The sequence below is a fragment of the Nomascus leucogenys genome, chromosome 10 (genome assembly GCF_006542625.1).
Source record: "Nomascus leucogenys isolate Asia chromosome 10, Asia_NLE_v1, whole genome shotgun sequence".
Taxonomy (NCBI): domain Eukaryota; kingdom Metazoa; phylum Chordata; class Mammalia; order Primates; family Hylobatidae; genus Nomascus; species Nomascus leucogenys.
In genome coordinates, this window is record NC_044390.1 from 97733764 (window position 1) to 97753456 (window position 19693).

The 19693-nt window shown below is 45.3% G+C and overlaps 1 protein-coding gene across 12 annotated transcripts in view; it reads right to left on the reverse strand.

Moving 5' to 3' along the window:
* The window catches only part of RIMBP2 (RIMS binding protein 2), a 322878-nt gene that overhangs the window by 224775 nt on the left and 78410 nt on the right, over positions 1-19693 (reverse strand). For 9 of the 12 annotated variants that reach the window (XR_004032097.1, XM_030821681.1, XM_030821685.1 and 6 more), the window contains exon 2: positions 10667-10801. The gene's annotated coding sequence lies outside the window, so the exon portion shown is untranslated. Of the gene's footprint in view, positions 1-10666; positions 10802-16098; positions 16262-19693 lie in introns of those variants that run through there. The other 3 variants (XM_030821684.1, XM_030821689.1, XM_030821680.1) reach the window with 1 other exon arrangement.

Below are 19693 nucleotides of genomic sequence, written 5' to 3' on the forward strand. Positions count from 1 at the left end.
CAGCTACAGCTCCAGGCAGAAATGACAAGTAGGTTTCACCTGACACTGGCTTTAGTTACTGCTAGAGGCTGCTTAGCGGGAAGTACTGAGAAGGGCTTGGAGGAGGCCTTTCCTCTAGCAAAGGTGGGCTGCTGCTTGTTTAACACAGCTGAAGCTTCAGAAAGTAACAGAGAGGGCCCTGGGCTGAGTGTCTATGACCTGACGCAAAGCAACCCAGCACCCTCAGTCCTCAAAGGTCCGCAGAGGCACCCCAGTTCTGAATTCACAGAGCACATCTGAATTAGATTATTGTGGTAGAACAGGAATCGCTCCGTCGTCTGGGCTACTTGGAGATGCTGTCCAATCATTGGAAAACTCTGATTGCATCAGCTGATTTTCAGATTGCCAGGTCTCTTTAGAACTCGGAGATTCTTAGAAAAATCTAACTCGGCCGGGTGTGGTGGCTCACACCTATAATCCCAGCACCTTGAGACACGGAGGCGGGAGGATCACTTGAGCCCAGGAGTTTGAGACCAGCCTGGGCAACACAGCAAGACCTCATCTTTACAAAAAAAAAAAAAAAAAAAAAAAAAAAAAAAGTAAAAAAGGGGAAAAAGAAAGAAAATCTAACTCTAGTAAGAGTCACGGATACCCAAAGCAATTTTGCTAATGAAGAGCTAATGATGTTCTCCAGTCCCCTAGACGGCAGATTGCTTGCCGTAACTGTGCGTCAATGCCAGGCCTAATATTAATGTATTATCTAAATAATCATTCATACAGCATATGATCAGCACTCAACGCCTTCCTCTCATCACATTCACTCCTGGCTTGGTCGAGTCAACACAAAAAGCTCTTTCCACAGAACATCAGATTAGAAGGTTACACGTGTTAATTAACCTTTTTTATAGACAATGTACAGCACTGGACATATCGTAGGATCTCCCTCTCGCTCCATGGGCCCTGGTCCAAGGAGCCCCACAGCGGGATCCTGCTGGCCCCTCCTCCTGGTAAATACAAAAAGATCAGGTTCCCTTCAGTCTTAGGTTTCTCGCCCTCCCTGAAACATCCCCGTTTTCAGCAGATGGGGAAGAATGAGGTTCGCCACATCCAGGGGCTAGTATGGTCGCCTTTTTGCCTAGTGCTGTGGGCTCCCAGGAGCTCTGCAGCTCTTCCTGCCCACGGCCACACCTGAACAAGCATCCTGAAGGCAGGTGGGAGGCTCCTCAGGAAGTGATTCAGGCAAAATGCCTTCTATTAAAAGTGCCTAGACGGAAACATCTTTATAGCTTTGTAATGTAAATAATCTTAAACTCAAAATTTCAACAACATAAAGCAACGTAAATGGGAGACTGTGCATGAACAGAATGGAGGAGATTTTAGCTGCACCCAGTTGTACAAGGATCTGGCTAATTGTGCAAGCCTCAGCCCACCTAGAAAGAGAGGACAGAAGGAAAGAAGGGATGGAGGGAGGAAGAGAGGATGAATATTTGGACCTCTACCCAGATTTTCATCACAAATGGGTCTTTATCTAAAAGCCAGAAGTTAGTTAACAGCTTTATTGCTGATGGACTTTCTATGCTAAACACACACACACACACACACACACTCCTTACTTTGTAGCAAGCAACCTTCAAATTATGGCACCAAATAGGCAAAACTGAAGAAATATGTTTTCCCATTATGTTAATATTCATTAATCCACTTCTTCCTTCAATCATCCAATTATTTAACAAACTTCTGCACTATTTTCAGAGCAGCTTTCCAGGTACTGGGAATACTATGCGAGCAAAGGTGAAATCCCTTCCTCAGCGAAGTCCACATTATAGCAGGTCACACAGACCACAAACGCACACGATTTCAGGCAGCGGAGGGTGCTATGCAACAGTCACTGCTTTACAAAACCAATCTCTGGAGTTCAGTCAGAGCTTTCATTCCCTCACCTCTTCCAGGACTGAAATCAGTACGCTCTTTACTGATCATGTCATTGATTTTTTTACTCCTTGGGAAACTGGCCCTTCAAATTCAAAGATATCTAAAACTTTCCAGTGTACAGAGTGGAGATGATGCATGCGAGTTACCCATGCTAAATCAAGCGGTGATTTTGGAAAGTCCCAGTTCTGTATTAAGGGGTCTGGGAGATGTTCACACAAGACAGGAAATGCACACGCACGTGTTATTCTTTCCACGGCGACTGCTCAGTGTGGATCTCTCATCTAGCCACGGCGTGTCACCAAGGGGACCGCACAAATGCCACAGCCCCAGGTTAAAGAGTAAGCTCTAGCTGTGCTCACGGTTCCTTATCAACCTCTTCTCCTAATCCGAAGCCCTTTTGTTTGCACCAGGGAGCTGGCTGCTCTCTGTGGATGTCTATCAGTGGCAAATACTTCTGTTGCCTGGTTACTCTTGGAGACTGCACAGGCCCGGGGTGGACAGCCGGTCAAAGCACGTAAAGGGACAGTAACTGTGTTGGCAAAGAGGTGGTCCTGCAGACACATGTTGTCCTTGGTGCACTGCGCCAGGAAGACAGAGGGCCAACATGGAGCAGGTGTGCGGGGCTGTGCTGAAATCTGCCCCACGACACGTGGTGTGCAGACTTGACTTGATGCAGAGAAAGAGGTTCCTGGACCCCCACGGCAATGGATTGAAAAGGGCCTCCGAGGCAGTGGCTCACTCTTCTGGTCAGAGCTTCTGGGCTGTGCTTTGGAAGTGGTCTGCTGAGGACAATCATGGTACCTCACCCTCTCTAGCCAAGGGATGGGCACAAGACCCAAGCGGTGGCAATTAAACAATCAGTCCCTTGAATTTAAATCTTGAGCAGACGGACCCAAGGACAAAAAAAAAGAACCAGCGGCCAGAGCATGTCCCCCCTCCCTCCCACCCCAGGCAGGTCATCCTGCAGTTCTCCTCCTCCCTGATGCCTGGTCCTAATTCCTGACGCTTTGCTGGCCCTCACCATTGGTCCTTCTAGCAAATCCCCTTCCCCTTCAGGTGGCCAGCACCAGGTTCTGCTCTTGCAACTAGAGACCTCATGTTAGTTTCCTCCAGCTGCCATGACAAAGTACAACAGGCCAGGAGGCTTGAAGAACAGGCATGCACGGCTCCACAGTCCCAGGGGCCAGACGCCCAAGCTCGGGGTGTCGGCAGGGCTGTTCCTGAGGCTCACAAGCAGGCTCTGCCCGTGCCTGTCCCCGGCTTCTGTGGTGGCTGGCATTCTTGGTATTTCATGGCTCCTAGAAGCATCACCCCAATCCCTGCCAGTGTTCTCTGCATCCAAATACCCCTCTCCGTAAGGACACCAGTCATAGTAGATTAAGGCCTAATCTAATGACCTCACTTTAAGTTGGTCACCTCTATAAAGACCTCGTCTCCAAGTAAGATCACATTTTGAGGGGCTGGGCCTCCAACATTCTTTTTGCAGGGAACACCACTCACCCCGTAACAGACCTACCTCTGTGACCCGCAGTCAACCACCCCACCCAGCAGTGGTGAGCACCTGGAACCTGCAGACCTGGACTCCGGGCCTGGGGCACCTGTGTGGCTTGAGCCCTGGGAGCCATCCTTGGCATGGTTACATTAGCCAAGGGTGGGCGAGCAACCTGCCTTGAGATCTGGCTGAATGGGGAGGCCTGAAAACATGCACACACCTCCGTAAGGAGATGGAGTCACCCCTTAGTGAGGGTGGGTTCATTTTTTTTTTTTTACCAGCTCCCTGGGAGTTGGTCATTCCTACATGGAAAGTGACCTTAGGTGAGTTGGAAACCCTTGAGTTCAGTCACCAGGCTCTGGAGATGGGTCTTCTGAAAGGTGAGGGTTAGGGTGATGGACTCCAGGTGGATCCTCCCCATGAGAGAAAAGCAGGGGGCCCATGCCATGGTCGTACCCAGCCCTGCTGGCTTTTTGGGCCTAACTGTAGATATGATAATACAATGTGGGAACAGCGCCAGGCCTGTGAACTCCAAGTGCACGATTAAGGGACTCTGATTAAAGACTGACGCCAACACAGAGGAAAAGGATGGAGATTCCCAAAACATCGGCAGAGTTCCTGGATGCAGCCATTCCTGAAGCTAGAATCTCCTCTCTTCAATTACACCTGTCAAGAACTCCCGTTTTTGCTGAGGCTAGTTTGAGCTGGTTCTGTGTCATCTGAACTCTGAAGACCGCAACACACACAGTATAATACCAAGGGGCATAGCAAGCCCCAAGGCCTCTCTGAGCACACGGCTATATCAGCAGCCTCATTTATCTGTCCTGCAGAACAAAAGGAGCAAGTAAATGACATCCTAGGGCCCGCGTTTACCAAGAGACAGGAGTGAAATGGATGATACCGAGACCTGTGTACCATAGCTGGAAGTGTGACTATTTCCTCGATATTTCCAAAGCTCTTGCCAAACACATTTGTACTCTACCCTTTTACTGCCCTGGAAGGTAAACCTGGAGCCATCGCTGAACCCAGCCTGGTACTGAGGCCAGCAGGCCAGCATCACACACACTTCCCCACAGGCCCAGGACAGCACTAATGACTCATTTGACTATAACTGGCACTGAGACTTCAATATCAACAGAGCCCATTCCATGTTGACTTGTCTGCTTTAAAAAATAATAACAGAACAAAATGAAACCAACAAAATGGAATTTAAAATATATAATTGCTTTAGTCATGAAGAGTAATGACATTAAGAGCCATTTTAACTAGACATTTCCGCACAAATAAAATTAGGCTGAGACAGTTAGTCTTGGGGTCCTGTAAAAATGAGCCCTGAGAACTTGCAGGCCTGTTTGTTTCAGGTTAGATCCTGGGTAACAGGCATGGCCTGTAGCTTGCTGGAGCAGATGTGAAGCCCCCACAAGGCTGCATGGGAGATTCCAGGGAACTGAGATTTCCCCAAACATCACAAGTTTTGCCATCTCTGTGCCAACTATTAACTGACCCTCTTTCTTTAAATGAGCTTGTGTTTTACATACATAATTATATTGAAAAAGGAAACTACAACACAACACTGTTGGTTAATTCACTATTTTGTATATAAATTCACTATTCACTAATTGTACATATAATTCTCTAGTTTTTTTTTATATATTTATATATGATATATATTTGATAATAGAGATGGAGTCTCACTTTGTTGCCCAGGCTGGTCCCAAACTCCTGGACTCAAGCGATCCTCCCACCTCTGCCTCCCACAGTGCTGGGAATACAGAAATGAGCCACTGCACATGGCCTACTAGTTACATTTTTCCTAATAACTGTATTTTTTCCAATAAATACATGACCATAGCTAGCTAGGGTTTGTTGATTGTTTTTGTCTATTTTATTGCCTGTACAACACTCTTGGAAATACTGGGCTAGTTGGCAGGTTTAGGCAATGCCTCCACTAGGCTGATAGTCGCAAAATTCTCCACAAAAGGCACAGAAGACAAAATTTCTCTCTCTCTCTGACCCTGCTCAACGCTTAGATGTAACCTCTGTTCCCAGAGCTCATGGCATTGAGTAAACAGTTCTTGCCTGCTAAGCCCTGCAGGTAGGAACAACAAGACTCATCTAACAGGGAAAATGAAAGAACAGATGGCATGAACTAAGGTCTGGGGATACTGGTGGGGCCATTTCCTTCTAGTATCAGTGGTTTCTTATCTCAACAAATATTTGCCAAGCATCTGTTGTGTATAAAATCAGGTTGCTGGGCTACTTACACAAATACATACAAAACTAAGGTCAACTGAATACTATTGAAGACTGAGGTAATTCCATACTTCATTATTGAATTTAAAAAGCATACTATGATGAACACACACATGTATTCCCCTTTAGCTTTTTCTATATATTTCAACACTTATACAAATAGAAGCACTTTTATTTTACTTTAAGTTCTTGGCTACATGTGCAGAACGTGCAGGTTTGTTACACAGGTATACACGTGCCATGGTGGTTTGCCGCACCTATCAGCCTGTCATCTAGGTTTTAAGCCCCACATGTATTAGGTATTTGCCCTAATGCTCTCCCTCACCTTGCCCCCACCCCCTGAAGCAGAAGCACATTTGCATAGATTCTAGAGTAATGTACACAGGTAGCATGGACAAATATGTTCCCTGCAGTAGTACTGATAATAATTAGGCATGGTTAGGGGACAGTTAGTTAACTGTTGTCATCTATGTGTGCATATACATATAGCACAATTGTTCAACAGCAGCAAGTGCCTTCAGTGGGCATAAGCTGCCTCTCATAACCTCTTAGCGCTCAACTCCATGCACACCCAAGCTGATTACCACTAACACCTGCATTTCTGTGCCTGGGGGCTCAGTCTAGCTGAGACCCAAGCCTGGGCTACACGCAGGGCAAGCAAGACATGCTGGAGCCTCCATGCATCTGCAAGACTGCCTCAGCCAAGTGAAGAGTGCAGTGGATAAATACCCCAGCTCCCTCATCCCTCAAGCAGATAATCCCATGGCGTACACCACAGTCTCCCAGAGGGGTTCCACAGCAGGACTGAGCCCCCATCACCCACAGTGGCAACTGGCTGGATAACACACACCCATTACTGACTTCCTGCCCTACCCTGTCTCACTTCCACACTCCCCTCCCAAAATTTCCTGGGGTCACCTCCCCATGAAACCACTTTTGCTGGAATCCTTACCTTGGGCTTGCTCTAGGAGAGCCCAGGCTATGACACTCAGTATAGCTACACTGCTGGGTGATACACAGCGATTTACAAGGCTGAGGTTGGGTGCCAACGTACTCATAGGAAATAACAGGCAAACGTCTCTAAGAAATGTTCTGGAAATGGAAAATACTAATCTGCAGAAAAATATAGTTTTCTTTAAAGCATATACAAAATTATAGGACAGAGTTTCACATATGTTTGGAAGGTCCAAACTGATGACAGTGGTTAGCTTGGTAGAAGAGTCAAGATACATGAGATTTTACAAATTAAATATATAAATTTAGTATTCAAGTAATGAAAATTAAAAGTTGCAGAACAGATTATGTGTGTACTTGGACATGCACACATAGAGTTGTGTGCCCACATCCACTTTTGTCTATACACCTGCCTCTATTTTACATCAAGACATTGTGTGTGTGTGTGTGTGTGTGTGTGTGTGTGTGTGTGTGTGTGTATTTGTGTATGCATGGGGAAAGGTTTGAGAATTCTGAAAAGAAACACCAGACTCATAATGATTGCCAATGGGAATTAGGAATGGGAAATATTTATCAGGGGACTTTAATGTTTTACTTTATACATCTCTATGAGATGTGACTTTTTCAGTGAGCATCTGCTGCCCTTCAAATCTGACAAGGTAAAATAATTCTGTTTTTTTCTGTTACTGTATGGATTTAATTCACTTTAACTAGGATTATATTTGGGTTTCTTTGAGATGGAGTCTTGCTCTGTTGCCCAGAATGGAGTGCCATGGCGCTATCTCGGCTTACTGCAACATCTGCTTCCTGGGTTCAAGCAATTCTCCTGCCTCAGCCTCCCAAGTAGTTGGGATTACAGGTGCACGACCCCACGCCCAGCTAATTTTTGTATTTTTAGTAGAGCTGGGGTTTCACCATGTTGGCCGGGCTGGTCTCAAACTCCTGACTTCGTGATCAGCCCACGTCAGCCTCCCAAAGTGCTGAGATTACAGGCATGAGCCACCATACCAGCCGATGTATCTGGGTTTCTTAAATTGATACATAATAGATGGACATATTATTGGGGTGCATGTGATATTTTGATATACCCATATAATGTGTGAAAGTCAAATCAGGGTAATTAGGATATTTATTACATTAAACATTAATCTTTTTATGCTAGGCACATTCAAATTATTCTCTTGCAGTGATTTTGAAATGAGCATAACTTTAAAGCTGCTCACACTTACTCACAACCCCTGTGAAAGTTGTTGATAACTTTTCCAACTCAGATCTGTGAATAAGCATCTTAACATGTTTTATTGACATAGTGGGGCGCTGAGACCTGTCTGGATGGAGGGAAACGACAGAGCCGTTGAGAATGGTCATTGTGGATTTAGACAGGAAATGCTGCCTTTGGAGAGATTAAAATTTAGCAGGCACTGAGGTGTGCTTCAGGCAGCTCTAACTTCCTCCAGACTGGAGCTACTCAGAGAGCCTCCTCTTCCAAGTCAAATGTGCAGCCCATCTCAGACTCACGAACTAGGCCCACTCTTTCAAACAGTCATGAGGACCTATTTTCTAATTGCTCTCCCTTCATGGTGAAATAATTCAAACATTCCATTCCCTTCTAGAGCGAGAACAAGAGCTAAATTTAAATGCAATAGCTTAATGATGCATCTGCAATTCCAAGCAGCCAACAATCTATCAAAAAAAGACCAGCTCATTCCAAATATAGGAAAGACTCATACACACATACATCACTCCACTCTAGCTTCCAACCCTAGAATGACCAAAATTTAAAAATATCAAAAAAGTAATAAGCCCTCAAAATAATCTGCTTGTGATCCCTAGGAGGACAGATTGGCTTCTGTATCCCATAGGCCAAGTATAATAAATGCACTGGAAAAAAATTACAACTAATAACCCACACCACTCAGTTGAAACACACCCTTTGAAAGTGTTCTTAATGACACAATTTGTCTTTTTAGGGCATACAGATAACCATATTGTCATAAATTATATTCATTGAAGAAACTGATACCATTATATTAATAATGAAAACAAAAGGGTTTTGAAATATTTTTCAGGAATCTTACCCACCTCCAAGGATGCTGCCTTTACTCATTATGTGATGATTAGTGGCTCTATTGTAATGAGAAACAAATGATTACCAAGTATATATCCTACATTGGAAACAGTTAAGTTTCACATCAGACCTTTTCTGCCTTCTTGTATGGAAAATGAATACATAAAATAGGAATCAGAGGACTGGGTATGGATTTAGGTCTACTGAACACATACTGGCTGGATCCATTACCACAATTATCACCACAACTACCACCAGCATCACCATCTCCTCCATCACCACGACTACCGCCAGCATCATCACCATCTCCTCTGTTGCCATGACTATCTACCACCAAAATCATCACCATCTCCTCCATCACCACCAGCATCACCATCTCCTCCATCACCATGACTACCAAAATCATCACCATCTCCTTCATCACAACTACTGCATCATCACATCTCCTCCATCACCATGACTACCGCCAGCATCACCACCATCTCCTCCATCACCACGACTACCACCAGCATCACCATCTCCTCCATCACCATGACTACCGCCGGCATCATCACCATCTTCTCCATCACGACTACCGCCAGCATCATCACCATCTCCTCCATCACCATGACTACCGCCAGCATCATCACCATCTCCTCCATCACCATGACTACCAAAGTCATCACCATCTCCTCCATCACAACTACTGTATCATCATACCTCCTCTGTCACCATGACTACTGCCAGCATCACCACCATCTCCTCCATCACCATGACTACCGCCAGCATCACCACCATCTCCTCCATCACCACAACTACTGCCAGCATCATCACCATCTCCTCCACCACCACCATGCTTACTGGAATCTGAGACTCAGATTCATTTGCCAAGCCCAAGCAGGGGCACCAAAGGTCCAGCTGATTGATCTTCTGCTGCGGGATCAAATGCAGATGGAATAGTCAGTGCCACCAGTGCCTAGCCAGCCATTTCGGGGTTGAAACCCTTTAGTAACAGAAAGCAGCTGTTATTCTTACTACCCAAGATTGTCTCATGATCACACAGGGTGAACTATTGCCCTGAGTTCAGATCACACCTCTGCACAGGAAACCTCAAACCAAACATTTCACAAGGAATGAAGAAACCAGCCTAGAGTTCTCTCCTGAACCCTGAACCTGACCATGAAACTGTGGATCCACATCCACCTGAACTGTGGATTTTTACCTGTATTTAGGTGTCGGTCAGGTAACTCAAACTCAAAACTGGGCTTCAGCGCAAACCTGAATGTGAATCTCCCCATACTTCTACTGCTCTCTCAGTCTTTCTCATCCTAGGAAATGGTCCTCCCCTTCCACCATGCAGCCCACGCCAAAAATATGAAAGCCATTCTTGTCACCCCCTTGCACTCCCTCTCAGCCCAGTCTATCACAATGGCTAGCAGATCCTGCTGCCCCAATATATCCAGGACCTCTCCAATGACCCTCACGTCCACTACCATCCTGGTGCAGGCCACCCTTGCCAGTCATGTGGACTACAGGGTTGCCGCCTAATCCTCTTTGCTCCCACGATTACCTCTACCTCCATTCAGAACTGGGAGCGATCTTATTAAAATAAAAATTGGATCATGTCATTCTCCACCTAAAATCAATCACTACTCTCTGGCCATTGTTCTTAAGATGTAGAATCAATACCCTAGCACAGCCAGCCCTGAGGTCCTGAATGAACTGCCCTGTCCACTTGTCCCCATCTGTGCGCTAGACACCCAGATTTTCAGGCATCAAGTTCTTTCTTGCCTCAGGGCCTTTGCACGGCTGTTCCCCATGATGTTGCTCTCTCTGTGAGGGTAAGGACCACATCTGCTCTGCTTACTACTCAGTCCTCTTAACGAGGGGACATACAGTTGGCACTCAATAAATATGCCTCAAATAAATCAACAAACCATGAAAGAACAGACACAGCCCCTAACTGACACAGAGGAATACTGCTTCTGAGAAAAGGAAGGACGACTTACCACAGAGTTTCTCTGCTGAGTTCCTGGTCTCAGGACAGGAAGAGGGAAATTTCCCCAGGGGTCACCCAAAGCTTGCGTCTGATCGAATGTGGCCTCAGCACCTGCAGGCTTCAGGTGTGGCGGGTCATTTCCAAGCTGCGGAAAGAAGCAGACACAATCTTCTGTCACCAAAGAATGACTTGCAAGTTCTCTTGTCTGCCTCCTTCACCTTCCTTGATGCCCAAGAGCCAGGGAAAGGCAGGAATTCTGCTACCATTTTCCAGTTCTGAACACTGAGGGCTGAGTGAGGGACAGATTTGAAACCGAACTCATGGTCCTCCCAGCCTGAGATTTTTCTTTCCCTTCAACCAAATTTCCTGGTATGGAACAATGCAACAATACAACACAGCCATTGACACGAAGCTTTCGTGACTCCTTGAGTAGACCATCAAGTTCCTGAATTTGCCAAGAGAAAGGCACTTAGGTCTAATTATCCAGGTTACACAGATGATAGCAAGGGACAGAAATGAGGGCACAAGTCAATATCTGGGCATGCACTGCACATATCCTTAATTATCAAGATGTGACTGATGCCCAGCTGATGACGGAAAGAGTTATTATAGGTCAAATTAATTAATAAAAATAATTATAAAAACCAACAAGCATGCTACACATAGTAAACTCTTAAAGAATTCCCACCTTGGCCATCAAATATTCAAAAACAAAAATTCCTGTATATCATTAGACCTTCATGTTGACACGACACAATCAAAATATCAGAAACTTCTTTACTTCTGTTTTGTTAAAAAGGGTTATTAACCTGCTCAGAACCACAGAATAAGATGGCAAATTGAATTAACTTAGGTTTTATCAAAAAGCTTGCTAATATCCTGCATCCATATGAACCAGCAGGAGTGAGAGGGAGGATAAAAAGCAAGTGAGGCTTTATCCTGAACTTGGAGCTGAAAAACCATCTGTATGGCCAAAATTCAATTTATTTCAATTTAGCAAACATGTTCTGAGCACCTGCAAAGTTCCTGACAGCTGTTAGGCCCAAGCATGAGTAAGATCAAGGCCTTCCAGGACTCTCCGTCTGACAGGGAATACCAGAACAGGCATGCATAATGTTAGTTCAAGCTAGAATCTAATAAAATTTAGAATTTTGTGCAAGCGATCTGTGAGGGAAAGACATCTAGGCAGGAGACTGAAGTTTATTTTCTAGAGATATTTAATGAGGGAGCTCAGGATTCACATGCAGCAGGTAGAGGTCATAACAGCCAAGTGCTATTATATTGAAAACAGAAATGAGACAGCCTGCCTGCAGATACCCCTCCCCAGACCCAATGCATTAAGCAGGTAGGTGGATGCTACCCCACACCACTCTCAAACTAGGCAGGAAACTGGAAATATTTTGGTAGAAAACTACAATCCAAGAGCAAAGACCATGTTTGACATGAGGAGCTTCTACAACAAAATGTGTTCAGCTCCCTCACAGCTACCCTGGAGTGAGCTCACCACTGACCTCCCCCAACCTGTCAAGACTATGCTCCAAAAGCAGTCAACCAAGGAGTACAGCTTCATTTAAAAACCTCTAATATGGAAGAGTAAAAGAACATAACGATAAAACCCAGAAGAGAGAGAGATCATCCAGCCAACCAAACAAGCTTAAAAAAAAAAAAAAAAAAAGCAACAAGTCTAACAAGTATCTTCAGAAAGCATGTAAAAGTCAAGAACAAGATGCTAAAAAGACCAATGAAGGACAAAAAGAACTCTTGTGAATGAAAAAGATAGTTGCTGAAATAAAAATTTTAATGGCAGATTTGGATGATAAAAGACATCTCCCAAAGTGCCAGGAAATATTAAATAAAAAAAGAGACTATCAATCCAGGAGGTCTTTTACCAATAAGGTTTCTAGAAAGAGAAAATAATAATAACAATCAGCTGACTGATGCCCAGCCAACTACAGAAGTTATTATTGGTCAAGTTAATCAATAAAAATAAGTTAATTAATAAAAATAAAAACCAATAAGCATGCTACACATAAACTCTTGGGGAATTCTCATCTGGGCAACCAAATATTTAAAAACAAAAATTCCTATATATATATATATATATCAGTAGACCTTCATGTTGACATAAACAACCAAAATATCAGAAATTCCTTTACTTCTATTTTGTTAGTTTTTAAACTGCCCAGAATCACGATAAATTGAAAACTGTCAGAAAAACATAAGAACATGTTCTAGATTAAAGGATCTCTGAGTGCTCTGCAACACAGATAAAAACCTAAGCAAAGAGTACCATGAGATTCGAGAAGGTGAATGATAAAGAGAAGGCCCTAAATACTTCCCATAACTGTTAGAAAGAAGAGGTGGAATTTTAAAAAGGAAAAAAATGGGTTAGGGCATTAGACTTCTCAGCAGCAATCTTGGAAGCCAACAGAATGTCTTTAAAATTCTGATTGACTATTATTTCCAACTTAAGGTTCTATACCCAAAACAAGCTGTCAGTCAAGCGTGAGGATAGAGAAGAGAGATTACCATACATGCAAAGACTCATAAAATGTACCTCCGCAGCGTGTTCTTTCTTAGGAAATGACTGGAAGATGTGCTGCAGCAAAACAAGTGGGAAAAAAAAAAGATAAAAGGGAAAGACACAGCATCCAGGAAACAACAAATCCTACCCTAAACAGGGATAGAGAAGAATTCCAAGGTGACAGCTGAGCCTTAGCTCTCGAGCAATCAGTTTGAAACAAGACGACAAAGGGCTTTAGAAATAAAGAATCTAGAGAAAAGACAGACTCAAGAAAAGCTTTTGATATCAGAAAGAACTGGAGAAGAGTTTTTAATACGTGGATTGCAAATGGCACAATTGAAAATCAGGCTATTAATAACTTCAGGAAAACTAAAAAGCCATACAATGAAAGGAATGTAACCACAGTCACTAATTCGTGTTACCATTAACAATATACACACAATAACAATGTAACGACTAAGTATTCACTTAAATAAAGTAGCAATTTAACTATGTGTATAGACTGGGGGAGGGAAACTAAGATAACTAAATCTTCATTTACCACAGAGCTTCTCAACCTCAGCAGTGTGACATTTGGGGCCAGATAATTCTTCCTGTGCACTATGGGGTGTTCAGCAGCATCCCTGCCAGTAGTAACCAGAGGCCAGTAGCACACACGTTTCCCTGAATCATGACAAACAGAAGTGTCTCCCAACACCAAACCTGAAAGGCAAAACTGCCCACTCAAAACCCTTTGAGAACCACTTATCTACCACCCCAGAAAGTGCTGTTAATATTTTTTACTTTGGAAAACTGGTAAGTCAAAAAAAAAAGTCACAATATAGGCAATTTTTACTATTATTTACGAGCTTCTAGAAGAAACCACTAGAAGTATTGAAAGTGGGCTCAAGACACTGGGTATAGAGAGAAGAGACAGCACGAGATTTTTTTCATATACCTTTATACACTTAATTTTTCAAATTATATGCGTGCACTTTCAAGTTAAAAACTACTGTTGCAGCACAAAGGAAAGCATGCTTGTGTCAAGTTTGGGAACTCACTGAAGTCTTCCTCCACAAATCTTTCTCAAAGGAAACCTTATACTATCACATTAACTTACTTGATATGCCCATGTATTTTCTTTAAACTACATGAAACAAATAGCCATCACATAAAAACATTTTTAAAAATCTATACATCTCCTAAAATCAACTGATGTAACACCACTGGTCCACCTACTTCATCGTGGGACGATTTCGGCAAACAATAAAACAGAGACGTTTCTAACCATGATCAGATGGGCTGGATGCAAACGAATCAAGGTAGACACCTCCAGTGAGATCCCTGCAGGCAGAGGCACAGCGTCATCACTGCTGACTACCTCCTTTTAATGCAAACCACCAAGTCCTTACCTCCACCAACACACATCCTATTCTGCTCCTCTAAGGAATCATGTTCTCTCAGAGAAATCATTAAGAATAACATGAAAAAACAAGATTACAGGAAGTCACGATAATCTGCAAGTGATGTACTTTTTCTAGTTCTATTAAAGAAGAAAACATTTTAGGTGGGGCAATGATTCCTGGCTTGTCAATGCATTTAGTGAATGTCAGTGCCCTCGGTATAGAATAAGTAAACCCACCGCTTTCTCCCCTCATCTTCCCGGGCTCCTGGGATGTGCCTCTTCAACTACCCTGTTCTCTTTGCTCTGGGGCCCCTCCTGCCCTCGGCTCAGCCTGCTCAATCGTTAAAGAGGCTAAGGGGCTCTAATATCTCACCAGGCTGACTGGAGAGCTTGCTAATGATTATAGGGCATAAAAAACTACTCCGTGTGGTTACATGTGAAGTATGTTAACTATTAATTCAAAAGTGGTCCAGCAAGATAAAGGATTCATGGGGCTGTGCATAACCAACCCTAATGAGCCCATGTAAAATTGAGTACAGAGCTCGAAGACCACTTTACACAAAGTTTTAATTAACAGAGCCATTTAGGCAGAGAGGAAAACAAAACCAATGATACATTGATGTACGTTCTGCTGCTGCCATCGAACGCCAGGACACATAAAACACCAGCCACCTGCTCTGCCCCATAAACATCTTCATCACAGAGCACAGGATCATGCCTTCTGCCAGGAGGGAGGAGCTAGTTCTCGCTATTTAATGTTAGGCATAGACGCAGTTCATTTCATCTGTTTACTACAAGGTCCTCGCTACATAGAATAAAAAAAAAAACCCAGTTCTTAAGCCAGAGTCAGCACCCTCACGTTTTTGCTGTATATTTCAACTAACAGTGGACCTACATGAAATTAAAATGCTACAATTATACCCATTGTATGAGTATATTCATTATCTAAAGGGTGTTCAACTTTGTCTCATCATTTGAGCTCAAAGAATTGAAAATGCTGCACAAAAATCGAATACAGAGTAGGAATTTCCACTTAAGATTTCACAACTTCAAATAGATGCTGTTTCTAATGCCAGTTCTGTGATGCTTGAACTAGCAAAACCAAACCGTTTCCACCAGAATGGTGAATTCTTGAGGGAGGAAAGTTGGAGGGACAAATAACGGAACACTCAGCCCTTGCCTTTCCTCCTGAGCCACATCCTATCCCGAGTGTCCTGCCCACAGCCTACCCAAACTGACCCTCGGGACCAAAGTTCTTTTCTGGCCTGATACAGGGCCTGAGGGCAGATTTGCAACAGAACACCCACAGGGTAGTAACAGTGATTTGAGCCGCAATTAAGACCCAAAGGTTTAGAAACCCGGGGTTATCACAACCCCCCGAGGCTGGAAATGCCTCTTCCCACCTCTCAGCCCAGAAAAACAGCCCTTGCTCTACAGCCCGCAGCCTAGAAAGAGATCGATTTCCCGTCTGTGTCTAAGCTGTAGCTCATTAACCCACAGGGCTCTTTCCCCAGCCCCAAAAGCAGGTACTTACAAGGCACCGGAGATCAGTGGTCTAGTGGACCAGACAGACTGGTCCAGGCCTCCCAGCCAGCCCCCCTTCCCGTCCCCGTGGACGCCAGCCTCTCTGAGCCTCGGATGTTTGTGCTCGGCACCAGGCTGGAAGGCTATTTACTTATTCATGGGCTGCCCAAGCCGGCCAGGAACTGCTTTGTGTCAGCTGAATAGGATGGTAATTCAATCTGCGAATGGGAGCCGTTGGCACACAGCACGCCTGTCATAATGAGTCACAGGGGGGAAAAGCACCCAGCGTTCAGAGCCACTGGGAACCTGTCCTTCCACAATGAGCCGTGTCACAAGACACCACCTTCCTTTCCTCAGTCGCTCTCTTCCCCCTGAATCTCCCACCCCAGATCAACTCTCCTGGAAATGCATGACACAGAATTACATATCCTTGGGAGCGGAGACGGGGAGGCGGGAAATGCCACCTGTTCTCTTGAGCTGTATACGTGGAAAGAGAGGAGACAGACGTGTTGGGAAGGAACCTGAAGCAAGAAACGTGGAGTGAGGAAGAGGGAGGAAAAGCTCACCTGCACCAGGAGTGCCCAGGTTTAATGTTTTCTACGCCCTGTCTCACGTGCTCCTCATCAAAGCCCTTAGAGCAAATGAACAATCAGCCTCAGGCAGGTTAACAATCACACCCAAAGTCTCTGACTGGGGGTCTTTGAGCCCTGGTCCATCTCACATCACAAGCCATATGTTGCCTTTGGTCCAGCAGGTCACATCATCCAATCCAAAGAAACCTGCCTCTCTTTAAAGATGACTTTTTTTTTAGACAAGGTCTCATTCTGTCACCTGGGCTGAAGTGCAGTGGCACCATCTCAGCTCACTGCAGCCTCTACCTCCCAGCTTCAAGCTATCCTCCCACCTCAGCCTCCCAAGTAGCTGAGGCTACCGGTGCTCACCACCATGCCTGGCTAATTAAAAAAAAAAAATTTTTTGTAGAGATGGGATCTCGCTATGTCACCCAGGCTCATCTCAAACAGCTGAGCTCAAGTAAGCCACCCGCTGCAGCTTCCCAAAATGCTGGGATTACAGGCCTGAGCCACCGCACCCGGCTGACTCTACCTGTAAACAAATCATTTTCTGTTTCCAATAACAACAGAGTCTCCAGCACATTAATGAAAGTCACAGAATCCAGAGCGTGCAAAAAAAAAGGGAGCTGAGATTCAGAGATGAGAAGACCCTAGCCAGGTGACAGAGCCCAGCTCCCCCTGCCCCAGGGGACCAGGCAGGATGGAGCCCATCCCCTCTCCGTTCTCCTTCCAGGGCTTCTAGAGAGTTAAGGACGTGCCTTTCATCAGATTGCTTTGTTCCAGCCTCAGGAAGCTCAGCAGCTCATTTTCTCCACATCCACTGCATGGGCTGCTGGTTACTGCTGTAGAAAAACCACAAGCCAGGCGGGCCCGTGCCTGGACCTACCTCTGTCCCCATTAGACAGTCAGCTCCAGGAGGGGAGGGACCCTGCTTATCGTATTCTAAGCACCCAGGAGAGCAGCCGGCCAAAGGAGCCACTGAAACACTTGCTGAGATGCCGAATGAGTGAGTCTTCAACCTCTCTGTTGCCTTCCCATATGTTGCAGTGAGGATAGGCTGGACTCTGCTGTGGTTACAAATAATTCTGATTGCAGTGGCTTAAGATCACCTGGGTGCATTGGCGGCACCTGCCCTGTGTCTGTAGCTCTGCTCCAAATCATCCCCACCTGGGACCCAGGCTGACAGAATGGCCACCACCTGGGTCACTGCACATCAGCGGGAAGAAGCAGCTCGACGGGATACTGCTGGCGTTGAGAGCTACACCCCAAGACACTGGCGATTTCTGTGCTCTGGACACCAACTCGTAACTCACAAGTTATTCATCCAATGCTATCTCGTTGTGGCAACTGCTACTGTTTCCATGCATAATGCACAGGCCCAGGTGGAAAGATGGGGCCCAGGGGTGCAGTCCCACCTAACATCTGAAAGGGGCCTGATGAATGCCCACACATCTTAGCGTCCTTCCAACCCTTCCCCGCTCTACATTCCAGCTTCTGACTTCACTCCCCTGCATTCTCCTACCGGGGCCCCCTACATCCACTCCACCACCCCCTACTGTCTTCTCCACACTTGCAAAACAGAAATCTATGTCCCTCCCCTGCTAAAGCCCCTCTGCCTTCCAGCCTCTGAGTGAAGGTTACCATGCCACTCGTGACCTGGTTACGCTAAGCCCTCAAGGTTCATCTCTTGCCACCACCCTCCCTTTCCACACTTTATGATGAACTAGTCCTTCGAAGACCTCAAATGGAGTCTTTGGCCTCCCTTGGTCAGACCTCACACTTGCTATCCCCCAGCGAGGCTGGTCTACACTCCTTGTCCCGACATGGCTGGCTCTATTGTCTTTCAGGCAGATGTCACTTCACCCAGGAAGCCCTCCCTCTAAGACCTTTCATCTGCGTTCTCATGTCATCTTCCCTCTCTACCAGTGCTCTTGAGCACCACGCAGATTCCTAATTTCCTAACTACCTATTGGTGGTCCTCACAAAGCTAGAACCAAGTGGAGATTGGCGGTTGTATGGATCTTATTTACCAGCTGGTTCTGGGCAGGTGTGAGGACCCCAGCTTTGCTTTTTACCAGCTGAATCACCTTGAACGCTCATTAGACCTCACTGAACCTCAATTGACTCAGCTGTGAAGTAGGTATAATAGTATCCCCTAATCCAAGGGCTTCTTAAATAGACTAGATGAGGTAACAACCACATAGCTCTTAGCCCAGTGTTGGGTATATGCCAGATACTCACACACTATTGAAGAAATGAACGGATGGGGAAATGAGTGAACACTAAACCATCAGCCAGCCCCATGACGTGAGCCCAGCAAGGTAGGAATGTCAGCCTGGCATTACAGGGAGTTTGGGTGTGGAGTCAGTACAGCAGAGAGCAGCGCTGAGCTATGAGGAGACACCAAGTCCTGACAGCATTACTGGAGCCCCTGGATCAAGCTGTAACAGAAGCGGAATACCTACAGCTGGGTTTTTCAGTTGTGTTTCAACACATTCCCTTTTAGGACTAAGTCAGTGTAATTAGGTTTTCTGCCACTTTTAGTAAAAACCAAACCCAAACCAATACACACCTAGTAATGTCTTGGGGATGGTGTCTTGTTGCCTTGTTCTGGATACAGAACAGCAGAGAATCATGAACGTGTGTACGCCATGCCTATTCAGTACCATCTCTTTGGCTCCAGGTTGCATTTGAATGTTAAAATGGGAAAGTGTTCATAGCAGTATCTACAGAAAATTCCACACTCCATAGCCATTGAATCTTTGCACTGAGATGTTCTGGGGAGCTGCATCCTGTTTTCCTGTCTCTGCTGCCTCATCCTGTCCTCAGATCACCTCTCAGCAGAGGCTAAAGCCCCACCACATCTCCCTATCCCATCACCATTTAAAATGCTTATCACCAGTTGCCCCGGTAGAATGGGAGGCCCCTGGGAGTAGAGCTCTTGTTGGTCTCACAGCCCACGGGGCCCCTCCCAGCCTAGAGCAGTGCCTGGAACGCAGGAAACACTGGATCGACACATGTTGAGTGAATGAA